At 45.7% G+C, this 5,582-nt stretch overlaps 1 pseudogene; it reads left to right on the forward strand.

The window, feature by feature from the left end:
• The first annotated feature begins 4,480 nt into the window (after positions 1-4,480).
• Positions 4,481-5,582, forward strand: LOC140998788 (adenosine receptor A1-like; annotated as a pseudogene).

Raw genomic sequence — 5,582 nt, forward strand, 5'->3', positions numbered from 1 at the left:
ACCTGTGTCTAACAGTGCTTCAGCAGGTTGCCCATTAACAAGAACTGAGGTAGTATATCGGGATTTAGCTTGAAAAGTTTGCACTCTGGGCTGAAGCTCGGGCTCAGGAACATAGCACATGTTGGCCTCTTTAGGCTTTTTAAGTGGACACAAGGCTGCCTTGTGACCTGGTTGCTGGCAATTAAAGCAGATAAGCCCCCCGGTACTAAAATTGGGCCTTGCTCCACCCCCTGCATCCTGCTTAGCTATACCCTCATCATATTTTGACCACTCTGGTTTACCCCTCCCCACAGTCACCTTGTAGGGCCGAGGTGGGTCCCGGTGTGCCGCCAGGTACCTCTCGGCCAGTCTTGCAGCCTCCTCCCCCGTCTGTGGCTGATGTTCTTTTACCCATGTTCGAACATCTGGGCGGAGGACGCGCAGGTACTGCTCGAGGATCAAGGTCTCGGCCATCTCCTCTGTGGTCTTGGTCTCTGGTCGCATCCACCGTCGGTAGAGTCCCTTCAACCTGTTGTAGGTCTCCCTCGCCGTCTCTCCCACTGGTACGATGCTTGACCGGAATCGTTGGCGATAGGTCTCTTCTGTAACATTATATTTGGCAAGGACAGCCGCTTTGATGTCCTCATAGATGTGTGACCGCTGTTCGTCCATGCCAGCATAGGCCTCCAAAGCTTTACCGGTGAGGAGGGTGACGACCCGGGCTGCCCACTCCTCTTGACCCCAGCCCCAGGTCCTGGCGATACGCTCGAAGCGGATGAAAAAACTTTCAACATCCTCACCCTCGCTGAAGGTTGGGATCCTTGCCCCGTCGTACCGGCCGATGGGCCGCACTGTCGGGTGGCCAGGCTGTGGCCCGGATGGACCGATGTCTGGCCCGGAGGAGTGGAGGTCTGGTGGCGCTATGCAGGGGCTGGGCAGCGGGCGTCGCTGCGCTGGAGTAGGCAGGGCATAAGGATTCTGCGGATTAGCTGCGTCATCAGTCACATGGTCTTGGCTGGGTTTTCGATAAACAATGTCTTTTAAATCTTCCAGTCCATCAAATAACAGTTTTTCATTTCTTTGTTGTCTGTACATGAACTCTCTTATTTCATTCATGAATTGTTGTCCCACACCAATACTCTCATGTGAAGGCTGCGTAGTACTTAGCTTTTGCTTTACTGCTGGATATTCCATTTCTGGCTCCTGCTCCTGTTGCCGGTCCTCCAATGCCTGGGCTCCAGCAGCCAGCCCCGGTTCCGTGTCCTCCGCTTCTCCCAACTCAATGGCCTTCTCCTCCACTTGCTCCTCACCCCACTTTGCCAGTGGGTTTTTCCGGGTAACTCGGCCACGCCCTCGTCCTCGTTCAGACATCTCAGGTGCTTTACTGACTACTTCTCACTGGAGACTTCACACATCCCACCACTGCCACCATTTGTTACCATGTGGGAGTGTAGCTCAAGAGAAAGTCAGGTAAACTCTCCTTCAGATGACATGAAGAGGCAGGAGGCAGGTGTGCAAAACAAAGTAAACTTTAATTGCTGCCAGGCCTGAGCAAAACCAAATACAAACTAAGGGAAAAGTGACTGAAAAAAAAAACACACAAACTTAAAGGGGGAGAGCTGGCTGGTCATCACCCTCAAGGCAAGCGCGAGCTCCTTGTGAACTGGGGCCTTATATAAGCTGTGGAAGCCCCGCCCCACCATTTAACAATCAACCCAGCTGATTCCAATATGCTACTCAGTGCAGGCCTCCTTCAGGGCCTGACTACAGGTCTCTGTTCCTGTTGAGACAGACACAGTTACATTAATGGGCGGTCCAGTCAAACAGGCTGTGCACCGCCTACTTGACTGGAACACATCAAAATACAATTACAGAGGTTTTAGACACAACAATACAGAGGTTACATTACAACAAATACAGAGGCTACCTTCACTCTGTCACAAGGGTACAATTGGTGTATTATCCTTGATGAACCAGTTATTGTCTCTAAGTAGCAGTCATTTTCCTACTTTTTTATTCCACTTTCTTAAAAATTAACCCATAATTTTCATTTTCGAAAATGCTTGACAAACTTCTTTTTTTAATCTGCAGGTGTTGGGACCCACAGATGAAGTCATTCACTGTGGATTTCAAAATGGACTCTGAACTGAACTCAGTGTCCCAGAATTCCCCATTGTTCACACCCAGGTGCAAAATTCAGCTTTGAGCTACTATTGGTCAGGGTGACAGACCCCCCTCTGATCAGATAGTCAAAACTCCAGCTCTTCTCTTCTCCTCAAGCCTCTCTTACTCTAACGCCCTCCACTCCTTCGACTTCTTATCCTCAAGGGCTCCTCTCCATCTCCCCCCCACAGGGCTGCCTGCCCTCAAGATCTCTTCTTCTGGGCCTAACAGCCGCGGAGAGCTGCAAGCCGCATTTCCAGCAGCCCAAAGAACTTCTCCTCACTGCAGCGTCACGAGGTCCTGCCAGTATTCCTGATCAGTTAGCACCAGCAGCTGCGACACAAAGCTTGCCAGCTAACTTCACAATCTGAGGAACACCAAGCAAGTTAGCACCGAACTGCTATCCTTGCAAAGGAAAGGAGCGAACCGTTTCCTTCTCTGCCGACTTTCATCCGTCCTTGCACAGCAAGAACAGCATTCAACATTGGAATCCCAACGTTCTCCTGCAACCACCAGCACCATTTCTTCAAAGACTGGTAACGTTGAACTAGGCTTAGATAGCATAGCATAGCACGGCTAAGCACAGGACTTTAAACTCTGGTTGATGTAATGCATATGTGTTCAATTTATGTGTGTCCACTGTTTGAGTGTTATTGTGATCTCAGGTCAGGTTATTGGTAGTTTGCTTTCCTAGACGGCTAATTTGACGTTAGTCGAATGATGCTTCACACAGACTCAGGGTCTATGTATGCAACTAACCATCTTCTATAACCTGGCATCACGTCACACACACACACACACACACACACACACACACACACACACACACACACACACACACACACATTCCTTGAGCCTGGAGCATATCACACCCACATGTGATATCAGTGACCACCATTGTTTCTTTGTTCTGCCAGACACACAAACACACACACACACACACACACACACACACACACACACACACACACACACACACATACACCTGTATATAGTACATGTTAGTTAGTGTGTTTTCATCTTTATGTAAATAAAGGACTTTGAACCTTTAAGCTGCCTATTTAATATTGTACAAGAGTGAGTGTTGCCAACCTCTACTCTGTCAAGAACTCCAAAATCCTTCAACCATTACTAGCTGTTATGGTAATATTGGTTGTAGTTATTAAATTAATTATTAATCAGAGTTACAAACAGTTTAGTACCTTTTCTGAGACTGATTTGGTGAATTGGCTATCTTTTCCCTTCTTCAAGGGTGGTGCCCCGAGGTAATCTAATGTAAATTGGATCTTATTATCAATCATAATTAATAATTATCCGTGATAATCATTAATTATTATTGATAGCCAAATTTAATCCAAAACTCCCTATTACTGTTGCATGAAGCACTGCATTATGGTGCCTCATGTGATGTGAGCACAACACAGGTAAACGCATGATGCAGATAAGACTGTGGAGAACACAGGAAACAAGCAAACCTTTTCCTTGTCTCATGTTCCTCTCATAAAAGAGTTTGAACTTTTTCCAGATTCAATTAAATAACTAAATAAACAGAAACTGGCCCAGACTTTGGTTTTGTCGTCTGAATTTGCAGCAAGTTGCACTGTCTCGAGCTGTCAGAGCCACCGCATGAATCATTAATAAATTGCTTTTGGTCAAGACGCTCTGAAACCTTTTCCAAGAGGATGAGTGGTCAAACGGTCCATTTGTGAAGTCTCCTTGTTGAGCTAAAGAGCAAATGTTGTGTTTGAGGAGGATAAAAAACAGCCAGAGGTTTTTTTTTCCACAATTCAAACAACATTGTTCTTAATAATATCTTTTAATTAATTTATAAAGCAATAGTATAATTCATTATTATAAAGCCCTTAAAAAAGTAAGTGCCAATTTATCATACATCGTCTTTCTATTTTACTCTGTTTGGGCACATTAACAGCAGTGAAAGTAAGAGGAAGTCTAGAGTATCTAAACGGAAATTCAGTTTCATGTCAAAATGTATACAGGAATTTGCTGTGCGCCACCTCGTCTGCATAAACACAACATCAGCTGCACTAATCTAAGTGTTTCTGTTTGGAGGAATAGCGAACTAAGGATGTGGCTAAGTGGCTTCCTTTGTATCGGCCACATAGCTCGCTTTTTTAGCGACAAAATAAACCACTGAGAGTACCTTTTGCTCCATTTTTTACCAACCCATAGTTATATACGCATACGTGTTATTAAAGGAAAAAAACTGCAAAAAGCCTGAAGACTTCCTCAAAGGTGTCACAAGAGCACAGCAAAATTCAGGCTCAGGCTCTCATCACACCATTAACCATCAAACAGGAGAAACTGGAGAAGAAGCAAAATGGCTGTGGGAGAGGTGATCTACACAATGTTGGAGGTGCTCATCGCTGTTAGCTGCTGCCTTGGTAACTTGTTAGTTATTGTGGCACTGTGGAGCAGTAAAATCATTCAGCAGCCTACTTTCTGCCTCATCGTCTCTCTGGCTGTGGCTGACTTCATGGTTGGCTGCTTGGCCATCCCGTTGGCTGTGGTTGTGGACGGACGAGTGGAGACTTCGTTCCACGGCTGTCTCTTCATCAGCTGTGTGGTCATCCTGTTGACCCTAGTCTCAGTTTTGTCTCTCATGGCCATTGCAGTGGACCGATTCCTCCGGGTGTATATCCCTCTCAGGTAAGACTACTCAGATATACTGATGCTTCCTGATTGTCTCAGTGTGCAGTATTATCTTCTGCTAAAATTACATGCATAATTGTAAGATTTCCATTTCCAAAAATACATCAATAATTGATGATACGTTTTTTTTTTTTTAGGTACAAAAGGACTGTAACACAGAGACACTCTTGGCTTGTGGTAGCAGCATGTTGGCTTGTTGCAATACCACTGAGTTTTGCTCCCATGCTTGGATGGTACAACCGTGAAACCTTGTCTAAGTCAGTCAACTCTACTATTATCTGCCAGTTTATAGCAGTGATCCCCATGTCATACCTGGTTTACTTCAGTTTTCTGCTCTGCAACTTCATCCCTCTGTTGGTGATGACTGTTTTGTACATCTACATTTTCTGCACAATTCTAAGAAACCTCCGAGAGAAACCAGGCAATGGAGTCCAGAACCAGTGTCAGAACTACCTTAGGAAAGAGAAACAGCTGGCAGGATCTCTGTCTCTGGTCTTGGCTCTGTTTGCCCTGTCCTGGCTCCCTATACACACAATGAACTGCATCACTTACTTTGGTCAGATCGGTGATGTACCAGAATTAGCTTTCTATGTTGGCATCCTGCTTTCTCACGCTAACTCAGCCGTAAACCCAGTCGTCTACGCGTTCAAAATAAGAAAGATCAAGACAGCATATCTGAAGATCTGGAGACGGTGTATCGCATGTGGAGAAGAAAATCAAGGATCACAGACGAGCCATTCGTCGGACAACAAACTCAGTAACATGACAAG

The sequence above is a fragment of the Pagrus major genome, chromosome 6, assembly GCF_040436345.1.
Source record: "Pagrus major chromosome 6, Pma_NU_1.0".
NCBI lineage: Eukaryota > Metazoa > Chordata > Actinopteri > Spariformes > Sparidae > Pagrus > Pagrus major.